Source organism: Sinohyriopsis cumingii, chromosome 6, assembly GCF_028554795.1.
Source record: "Sinohyriopsis cumingii isolate HCF-2022 chromosome 6, ASM2855479v2, whole genome shotgun sequence".
NCBI classification, from domain to species: domain Eukaryota; kingdom Metazoa; phylum Mollusca; class Bivalvia; order Unionida; family Unionidae; genus Sinohyriopsis; species Sinohyriopsis cumingii.
The window spans coordinates 103813037-103824966 of record NC_142966.1 but is presented as its reverse complement, the minus strand read 5'-3'; the positions used below and the strand labels follow the sequence as shown (position 1 = coordinate 103824966).

Genomic DNA, 11930 nt, shown 5'->3' with positions numbered 1-11930 from the left:
CAGGATAATGTGACTGGGTGGGACATCATGCTACATGTCTGCGACATGATGCCCCAGTGCTAGACATCACTAAAAACTGCCACACTGCAGATACATAACTGACAAAATGTTAAAGCTACGTTAAAATCCTAATCACACACACACACATAATCAGTATTAACGTTTTCAAAATCGTTTACAACACACCTACTCTCCAAATCGTATATGGCTCCAGACTTAAATATGCAAGATATTAGAATAAGTGTATACACATCAAATCAGGTGGGTGTTTGTTCACTAACCGAAGGTAACTCTTCCGATTGAGAATCATTCAAGCCGCAAAAATGGTCTTGTTCACTTGAAACAACGAATAGAGTACGAATAAAACTATAGAGATCTTCTGTCCATGTATCATGTTTTCGTACCTTAAATACGGCTAAAGATTCTCCCCTTGCCTCTGTTGAACCGAGTGCAAACATTGATTGCACTTCGGTCGGATCAGCGATGTCCCAACATCTTGTCATAGCGCCAACAAAATATTGCCCAGATAAGAAAAAGCGTAGATAGTTAGAATACAGCATATAATCGATGCACAATTTTTGGCAATATTTAGGGAACTAATATTTTCTTACCTTTAAGTTTCCAAATGAAAATATCAAGAAGCATACGTGAAGGGGTAACACGCAGGAGTCTTTGCAAGTGTCAGTCCCCCCCACCACCACCAAAGTTCTGTTGATCAATGTTTGTTAAGACCAACACAAAAGCTAATATTAAAGACAAAGCCGTAAATCAATGAATGCTCAGATGGCTAGCTATTTTATTTGCATTTGTATGCCATCGAATGTGATGCGGAGTCGTTGTATATGCGGAACCTTCGTTGTTGTATAACTAGAACGTCCGTCTAATCTGTTACCTGAAATTAAAAAAATATGCCTTATGAAAGAAAAATGCATTCACAGACATAATCAAACATAACCATGTGAAGTTCGATATATAAAATATTTCGGCGAAAAATAATCATTTTTTCTTTATATATGACATGGAGAACATACTAAATTAAAACATATCAGTTATGACAAAAAATCATTTTTCTTGGCTACCCTATACACTGATATCATTGTACTAAATTCGGTCGTAAGCTATGTTTTATATTGGCACGAAATCTGATTAACAAAGCATATCAACTGCATGAAATGATTGGGAATATGTATAATTACAAAAGTTTTAAAGAAAACTTGCCCATATGTAAAGTATTTCTAAAACAATAGCATTTTAATCACTCAATCCTTTGTTAATCATCTTTTCATTTTTTAGTTCCAGATCGAATTGAAACTTTGATGATAAAAATGGCGAGAAAAGTTCGCACAGATGCATTGCCGCCAAATAGGTTTAAATAGGCATCACGATTAATAACATCTTTAAGATATCACTACATTAACGAAGGCAATCAGACTGATTTCCAACATATATATTTAAACACGATTAGTGAAGTCATTACGAGATCATCAAAATAACTGAACCAGTCAGCCGCAATCGCTTCTTACTGTAGTCCATAAGAAAATATTTAAATATTTTATTTTCTGATTTTCCCTAGATGTTTGTTAACCACCGGAGAGTGTTATTTGTAATCTTCAATATATGTCATAAGCTGATCCAATAGAGAAAATTAAATGTTTCTTAAGTTCATTATCTTGACTTCACCAAAGATGATACTGAACACATGTGTGATTTCGCAGGATCTCGATCTGTCACTTGCACTTACACTTCCGGCTATTTGAGTCAACTTCAACTATTTCCGGAAAATTAACACGACTTATGCTGATTGTTTTTGGTATATGTTGTGTGGACATTAGGTCCTAACATCAGTAACTTAGTCTTGGTGCATCTGAACTTGTAAATAAAGCAACGGATTTCACTAAAACAATAACAATTAAGAAAATATTTAAAAAATACTTAAGCAGCCTAGTAATGACGTTTAAGATGCCACGGAGATTCTGCTTCGTGTAGCAATTTACAAGTTAAAGGTTGGTTTAGCAAATAGGTTGCGACACATACGTGTATGTATGTATGTATGTATGTGCGTGCGTGAGTGCGCGTGTGTATGTATGTATGTATATTATGTATGTGTGTATGTATGTATGTATGTATGTATGTATGTATGTATGTATGCATGTATGTATGTATGTATGTGTGTGTGTGTGTATGTATGTATGTATGTATGTATGTGTGTGTGTGTGTTTGTGTATGTATGTATGTATATATGTATGTATGTATGTATGTGTGTGTGTGTTTGTGTATGTATGTATGTATGTATGTATGTATGTATGTATGTATGTATGTATGTATGTATGGATGTATGTATGTATGTGTGTGTGTGTTTGTGTATGTATGTATGTATGTATGTATGTATGTATGTATGCATGGATACATAGATGTATTACCTCAATATTTGCCGCGGAATAAGTCTAAAATAATAGGCAGGATAACCACGAGAAGAATGACTGAAAAATTAAAAAGAAACAAATGCGGAACAGAGTTTATCATATTAACGTAAAAAAAGCGTTCGTGGTTTCTGCATTGATGTTAGTAGGTACAAGTGTAATATTAGCACTTAATGACACCTCAACACAATAATGGCTACACAGTGCAATTACAAAGAAGTTATAACATGTAAAAACAACGAACTGACATAGGTGTATCATTTTGTGCTTCCCTTTCCTACCGAAAGAGAGTTACTGAAACTTGGCGATTATTGTCGATATCATGGATTAAGGAATAAGTAAATACAAGTTTTAACACAATTCACACTATTTTCTGAACTTCTCTTTGCCTTGAAATTTAGCCAGCGAAAGAAAACAACACTATCTGGAACGGTTTAGGTTCCTTCATCAGTCTGAACAAGTACAAAGTAGATGACATGTTGAACAAATCTTAAAGCATTTCAGGACTGAAGACTCTATTATACACATGTTTAATTGCCGAGGAGGTGCCACAATAATGCCTAAAACGTTCACCAAACACGTTGGCTTCAAGTATTAACATTTTATAAAGGAGTTTTTCACATGAACCGAGATATTTTTTAGTGACTAAAATTAATGATCTGTTTCAGTGCCGCATAACATATAGTATGCATATTGCAATCAACGACATAAGGGAAAGTATTAGGAAAAACTCTAAATAAATCTAGTAATACAAGTATAACTATTTTAACTCTCATCATAATCATAATCATGTTTGAAAACAATATATAAATTGGGGATGACAGTCGCAATTTGGGAGCACCGATTGTTATCGTACTAGGGCACAAGCTTGCCAAGGCCACAAGAATCATTTTTGATGCAGAAATAAACGTAAGAAGGAACCTTATAAGAAAACTCATGATCACTAAAATATTTAAAGTGTTTAAAGATATTACGATCTTAAGTCTGTCCGATGCAACCGCTCTGTAACGTTAATAAAGGTCCCCACCAATCAATGTTTACTCTATCAATCCGCATGGTAAGGGAGCTGACAAAGCTAAAGAATTCTCTTCATTTTGGTAAACAAAATATAAATTCATTTGGCAAACCACAATCTAAAGTACCATGTACATAAAATAAATTTGTAAACAAGAGTTACTGTCCTAAACGTTATTGTACAATTTCGGAACTGTTTAATCGATGTTGTATTGCAGTGGTTAATCGCAATGGCACCGAATGGATACAAATTAAAAAAAAAGTTCCATATTGATGACTTTTACTTTAGAAATAGATAATGAAAAGAAATCCACATTTTGATTCGTCAAATATGGCGAGGCTTCGCCACTTGTGACAATACAATTATACCACTTCTCACTACTTCACTGTTGAAACATTTCCTTTACCTACTCTAACACCGTAGATATTGTATATATACTAAGGTTTTCCATCACATTGATGTACTATATTTTCTTATGTACAACAGCTCGGACTCATTTTGTTTTTACATAATGCATTCATTATCATGATCTATTTTGTTGCTACATAACGCTTCCATTATCATGATCTATTTTGTTGTTACATAATGCTTCCATTATCAGGATGATTTTGTTCATTCTTTTTTATGTTTCAGGGAATTGCGGAGAAACTGACCTGCCAGAGCATTATACGACGACACATATGGGTCGGCCATGTTAGCATTTCGATGTATATTGTTTAAAGCATGATCGTATTTACGGTTTCACGCTATAGTAGTATGCGTATAGGAAACACACACACACACACACACACACACACACACACACACACACCCCTATCTTGATACTCATTCGGATGAAGCTGGATATAATCCAATCACTTTTTGCAACTTCATTCATGCTCTTGTACTTGAAATAATGAAAGGGTGAAGTTCTCCATTTAATCGTTCAGAGCGATATAAACTACGATATTTGCATCATTTCCGAAACTTTCACTTTAACAATAATAAAATATCGTTTCAACATAACTTCAGAATTCATGCACATCAGATATTATGATCTGCTTCATAACTGATGGGAATTAGTGATGAATCACTTTTCCATTGAGAAACATGCTTTCTTAACCAACACTTCGATCTGAGGGTACCATCGAAATTAGCATAACTCCCATTAGAAAGCAACATCGAAATTGATTTATAGATTTGGTTTTTGATAGTTTTCAATCGCACGTGACACGATTGTAAGCCGTCTTGGTAGCATATATTAGTGAAATTAAATAAAAATAATAGAAACAAATTACACTTACTATTCATTTTTAATGTGACAATTTTTTTCAACTTGTTCATACAGAATTCATAATAATCAAGATAAGAAATTCACGTGGTTAATACATTATTTAAAAACATATTTTAGTTTCTACGGACAACACAATTGTTAAAGATTCAATTTTGAATGATTTTGATTGAGACAGATAAAATCGCAACGCAAAAGAAAGGAGCGAAAATAGAAAGACAAACTAAAATAATACAACGGAGAAAGAAAAACATTTTTTCTTACGCGGGAAGATGAAAGAAAGAATCCCACCAAATCCACCTCCATTGTATCCACCGCCAAACCCTATTCCTTTCGTCTTCACCGGGATAATTACACCTTTTCTACTCCCAAAGGAGTTACTGCTATATCCACCAAATCCACCACTGTAACCCCCATATGTTGCACATGCATAGCCTGCAAGGTTCACGAGTGCGAGGATGAAGACGGCTGTACGTACCTTCATTCTGTAGCGAGAAATTCAACTTATCTGATAACTTAATGTATTCTCCTGTACATAGCATGCATCCAACAGCCAAAGAGTCGGCTTATTAGAGTCTATGTAGTTTGTTCAATAAGTGTAACGAACATCACAGTCTTTGTTTTGCGAATGCATTATGCGACGCACATATGGGCCTAAGCATTTGACGATTCTGTTCGCATATCTCGTAAGCATTACGTGATCAAAATTAGAGTGCAGATTTTTAATGTGAAATGTAACAGCCAGGAGGTAAAATAGCATTTACTTTTTAAGAAATTCCTCTGAAAGAAATGTTTAAATTGGGTTAAACGACATATTGTGCTTTGAGACAGCTCCTCTTGTAATGTACCCAACTCACGACTATGCAAATGCGCTGGCTACATTGATGCAGTAAATTTTAGTCTTACTGGAAGCTGCCAAGCACGTTTAGAGTGATGGTAAGCTCTCGTGTAACCCAATACGTTTGTTGCAACGTAATATGACATCACATCAGGTTTGTTATAATGCAAGCATAATTAAAAGAGTACGTCATGTTATATAATGAGCAATTCAGTAATACAAATATTTAGATTACTATTTCTCTTCAAGCATATTTATATTAACTTTAATTCCTTGAAAAGGGTATTAAAATTCAATTATATTTTTAATACACTTGGGTACATATTTACATACATTATCGTGTTTGTAGTGTTCAACAGTGTGATCCCTACCCAAGTACTTGGCGAAAAGTACGATCCTTGAAACTATTTTCTTTTATGCTGATATTCATGCTCGTATACATTCCTACACTACAAGAATACATTATTCCAGTAAAGAAAACGCATATATATAGATGTATAAATTAAAACGTTTCAGAAGTTTCACAATTCGAAGCTGCAGCAGACTCGGTGTTTTAAGTGATAACACTGAACTTTGATTTTGGAATTTTGTGAAACTAGTGACATAAAGTCTACATAACGTTTTAAACTTTCAAGCTGTAACGCAATCAGAATTGTGATTCGGAGAAAAGAGAAAAACCTACCTTTATATCTTTCTAGATGAAGAAGCACTGTTATGTAAAGGTTAGAGAACCTACTACTGTCTTAGTGAATGAGGAATTCGCCAATTTATACACAACTACATAATGACATGACCCTGACAGGAAAAACTAAATTCGTAGAAAATCATCCTTTACTCGAAACAGGTCGATAGCAGTTGACTTCCGACTTCCAAGAAGACATTTCTTATCAATGACAGTTATTTGGTTTCTTTCGGCGTATGAGCAGACGAATGTCATAACACGCCCAAGCAAACCTTAAAAAATAAATTATTGCTATCAGTAGGTGCGAAATCGATTTTATAAACGTAATACATTACTTAAGATTTCTTCACTATATAATACGTCCTACTAAAAGATCTTTCTAACTGAAAGACACAAATTTCATTTTACAAAAGTGTTCTTGCACGAGTTTCCTGATGTTGCTTGTAAGAAATATTTGTTAAAGAAAATTTAAAACTATCTATCTGTATATATATATATATATATATATATATATATATATATATATATATATATATATATATATATATATATATATATATATATATGCGCCAGATTCCCAAGGATTTCGAAATAAAAGGTGGATGCAAAACATCAACACAAATATTATATAATGAAACAAATGTTGGGAAACAGAGAAAAAAAACAACAACAAAATTACCCTTATGTTTGAACACAATGCAAGGTCTTCCTCAGTGGACAATTAACCGCAGAGACAAAGTAGACTCTAAAAAGTGACATGTGTAGAACAATATATATTTACATAAAAATAGGGGTAGGATCAGCATATACGTAAATACTAGTAGGTGACAACATTGATTTGTAAAGCGATGACTCAATGTCTATTTCATTATTTGTAATTGGGCCATACTAATGTAAAATTAATAAATCCACGGAAGAAATAAGTCCCAACGGTATACGTCTAGATTAGTATAATCTGAGAAGCAGGTGAATGGCACATAATTTATGGATAAAATATTTTTTATACTGATTGTGGCGAAGGAGATAATGAACTACTAATTTTAAGTTTTCCCATTTCTCTTTGGTGAAATATTAAAACCAAATGCTAGAAGGCATATCTACACGTTATGGTTGTTATTAATGCATGATATGAGTTTTTTGGACAGCTCCGGTGGCCTAGTGGTTAAAACGTCCGCCTCGGATGCGGGAGGTCGTGGGTTTGATTTCCGTCTGAGTCATACCAAAGACAAAAATTTGGTACTAACAGCTGCCTCGCTTGGCGCTCAGCATTAAGAGGTTAGTATTAGGACTGGTCGGCCTGGTGTCCGGATAATGAGACTGGGAATGTTATAAAGTATCTGACAACATTCTGGACAACGTCACTGTTCTTTGAGGACCAGTACATTTCCGGTAATAAAAGTGTTAAGGATCTTTTGATTCATTGAGGACTTCGTATACATTTATAAGGATTAGACTGTATTCACTTCATAGTATTGTAAGTTCATTTCACCCTTTTTATTTATAACTTTGATAATGAATTTGTTGTTAAATTTAATAAAACGTTTTTTTCTTTCCTCTGTTGCTTAAGTTTTTACCATAAAATCGTACCATTTACCATACGTTTTATATCGAACGAATTGCATTTGCTTTGATGTTGTTTACACAACTGAAATATGAAAATAATTTAAGCAATATTCAATTTGCTCATGTTTATTGCATTAGTTATATATAGTATAATTTGAATGCATTTTATTGCAGATATAGATTTGCATCAATTCCTCCGTACTGTTTTCCCTAATTATGGAAACATGAGCTGAAGTATGATTTTTATCGAGTTCTTCATCTTTCTTCATGATTTCTACGAGAAATCTTGAAGCCTTGTAATACGGTTCCTGTACTAATTATTGATCCGATGAATCAGTATTTCGTAAAAGATCAATCATAGGTTATTGCCTATTATTATGTTTTTTTATGTAAAGCAGTGAATTACTTGATTTTCTAATTAAAATAATATTGATATTTCACTGTAGTGAAAAAATAACAATATGTTCTCACTACAGGAACTACTTTTTGTGTCAGAACATACTTTGCATTATACATTATACATTGATGAATTACGTGTGGTTGTTTGCTTAATAATAATCCCTGTATGTTATCCTTAAAACTTGTAGTTTGTTATTCTGGAAATATCATTTAAGTTTTACCAATCTGACGTGGAACTAATTTTGTGTGCAGGTACACATAGTACAGCAGAACATGTACGGTAAACAGCTGATAGTACCGTAAGAAATCTGCTAATTCAATGTGTCGCAAACGTTAGGTAGCCAACGTATGTGAGCATAAAACAAAAAGAATATTTGCTTGAAGCGAGTGAATAACGGATAAATTTCATCTCGTGGGTGAAAAACTCTTCGCCACTCGTGAAAATATGGAGTTTTTCATCCACTCGATGAAATATATCCGTTATTCGCTCATTTCAAGCAAATATCCTCTATGTATTTTAGACCAAGTAGTATATATACCAGTGGCAGGCGCAGCAAATGTTTTGTATAGGACTCTAGGGTATGAAAAACATTATTGATTTTAATTCCAGATGAAATAGTTATATTTAGTTTTTCCACATATTTCAGATGTTCAACAAGTAAAGATGATTTTATTTTTATTCATTTATCTGCAAGTTGTCCGAAGTAGCCTAATTACGTGCAATAAGGTGCCAGACACTTTCAAATTCGTTAACACAACCATGGATACATTTATATATTAAGTTTGCTCATTTATTGCCTTCAGAAAAGAGAGATGAGTACCAGGAATGGATAACTATCTAAAACTATAAATAAGTTATAAATTCTTGTCCTTTTCTCTCTTTATGCTAGGCCTTATCAACTAAAATTTGAAAACAATATGGCATGGTGTACAGCAAAAATTCGAACAACATTCACTTTTCAATTTTGTATTGTATAAAGAAGGAATGGATCGCTCATATTTGAAAAAACACAATTAACAATCATTCTCTAAACTCTTTTTGAACCAAGAAAAATATAAAGCTGCTTATAATTTTGTGTCTGGTAATCCGTACACGTTCTGTTTGATGGAATATCCGAGCTGCTGTTTGGTTCTTTAGTTTTCAGTTACCACATTATAATGTCTTCTTGATATTCTATTCATAATCGTATTCTATGTTGTATGGGGATAGAACATGGTGACCAGCAGTGCAAATAGTTAGGAAATTCTTTCTCAGATGTTGGTGATATTACTTAGTTGACAGTGTGATGTAGTGATTAACTGTCAGACAAATGTCTATGTGAACCATTTTGCTTTTAATATATGGTTTCATTGTCGCTATGGATCATGTGTCGTTTGTAAAATATGTGGATGAAAGAAATATGGAAGAGAGCTTTCTTTCTCATGTGTATACCTTCTGTCAGTTTCCACCTTGATATGACATCCACGCTAATCAAATTGCACACACTGTATTACTTACTCAAAAATGATAATGATGCCCTTGTATTCAGCTACGTTGAATTCTTAACATTTCCTGATTATTGAGCCAAAATGGGCAGTGCAAAGAAAACAAACTGTTCAGCCTTCTCTGAACACCAATTTCCAGAGTACTAGAAAGGAAATCAGCAAGACATTAACTAGGTCAGATACAGGCTCGCAGACTGATGGTTTGGGTAGTGTTGCTTTTATCCAAAGGGCCTTACTCGAGAAAAACTGCCATTATTGACATCTGATATAGTATCCCAAATGTTCGATAAACTTAAAGTCGATATAATGAACGAAATGGAAATACAGATTGTAAACAAAACAAAGGAGTTGGAAGAAAAGCATTGAGTCTGTGAACTTTGAAAATGACAGGTTGAGACAAGAATTAGAAAACTCAAGGAACGAAAGTGAAAAGTTAAAGGAAGAAATTACAAATACTGGAGATCGCTCCAAGGAATCCATGAAGACATCAAAATATAATATACAATACTGAAGAAAACATAACATCATGATTTTCAACTTCCCTTAATCTCAGAACTAAAATATTACGGCAACGTTTACAGAGATGGTGACAAATGTAACAGTCCATGACGTAGATGAGAGGGATATTCTTGCAATACATCGGATTCCCGGGAAAATTGGTGCCCCAGAACCAGTCATTGTGAAATTGTGGAATACAAATGTAAGAAAGTCACTCGGCAAAATATAGGAAAACTGAATCTTCCTGGTGTTATATTTTAGTGTGTACGCCGAAACAAAGGCTGGTAACATGTACAAATTTGAACTTTTTGGTGACTTCAATAAAACAATAAATCCCAATCCAGAAGTGAAATATTTGTACACAGTGATTCTGGATACAGTTGGAAATTTGTACCCAAATATACGAACAATTATTGTTCTCGACTATGTATATTCTGAGTTGGTAAAAGTGGCTTTAACTAAAGGATAAAGCTTATACTGGCTAAGAAATTTCATAGGATCAAGATGTTATATAATTTAATAACTATAGACAATTTTAAATCGTAACAAGCTGGAGAAGAAACGGTGTTTTATTTATTAAAAGTCTGTTTGACGCACGAGGATTTCTATCAACTTGAGATGAAATGAAATGAACAACGCAAATAAATAATTTATTCAGTACTTAGCTCTTGTCTTAAAGATATCAGTGAAGCGGAAATAGAACATTAAAAGTGTTTTAAAAGTGTCAATACTTTCCATCTAATACTGGACAAAAACTTCGCTCCTTAGGGTAAGAGCAAAGAATATATTTATTTATAAACATCTAATTCAAACCAAGATTCAATAACCAAAATGGAAAATATAAAACTTAGTCCAGGCGGCTAGGATGTTTTTTATGAGTAGTGAATGGGGATCTTATAGGGTCTATGGGACTTATCATTAAAAACACCCTTGGGAACATATAGGGTCTATGTAAATTTAACATGGAGAAAAATCGTGGGACAATATAGGGTCTATGGGAATTAACATGGCCAAAAACCCTGGGACAATATAGGGTCTATGGGAATTAACATGGCCAAAAACCCTGGGACAATATAGGGTCTATGTAAATTTAACATGGCCAAAAACCCCTGGGACTGTATAGGGTCTATGTAAAATTGAAACAGGGAGGGTCTCTATTTTTTTAAAAAAAAAAATAAAAAATAAAATAAAAAATAAAATAAAAAAAGGGGTAGGCAATTCAAAGGCTATCTCTTTTCGAGAAATATGGGGGCCCTGAAAAGGGCCTTTGGTTTATGTTAATATACCCTTAACATAAAGGGCATTTGCGACATCTTCTTGTCCTCAAACTTCGTCTTACAGCAGGGCCATACATCAGAGTCCTCTTGAGGCAACCTTGTCTCTCTATATAGACTCTTCTTATCCACAGGCTGCTGCTGGTCCTGTGGACAACGGTCCACTTGGATCGGACATACATGAGCATGTCCGTCCTGAACATCATTGTTGACACAAGGGTTGAAGATTCAACGTCGGTCCACATGTTGAGGCTCCGAGAATAGGTGAATCAATGCAGTGAACTGCGCTTATTTATAGGGACAGAAAGGATTGAAACGGATTGAGTTCATTCACCAATCCGAACACGCGTTACAGAATTCAGTCAGCCCGCATCCAATCCGAAGAGAGCAGTCTGTGACGTCACGTAGTCAATATAGATTCGCTAGCGCTTGTGTGCAGTCAATCTATGCGACAGTGATTCAACATGACGGAAACTCAGAAAACGA

At 34.1% G+C, this 11930-nt stretch overlaps 1 long non-coding RNA gene across 1 annotated transcript; it reads right to left on the bottom strand.

Annotated features, from left to right (window-relative positions):
• Positions 1 to 803: 803 nt before the first annotated feature.
• LOC149797604 (uncharacterized) lies at positions 804 to 5184 on the bottom strand. Its single transcript, XR_016421542.1, has 3 exons — positions 4970 to 5184; positions 2421 to 2480; positions 804 to 892 (listed from the first exon to the last, which is right to left on the bottom strand). It is a non-coding gene; the product is annotated as an uncharacterized LOC149797604 (long non-coding RNA).
• Positions 5185 to 11930: the final 6746 nt, after the last annotated feature.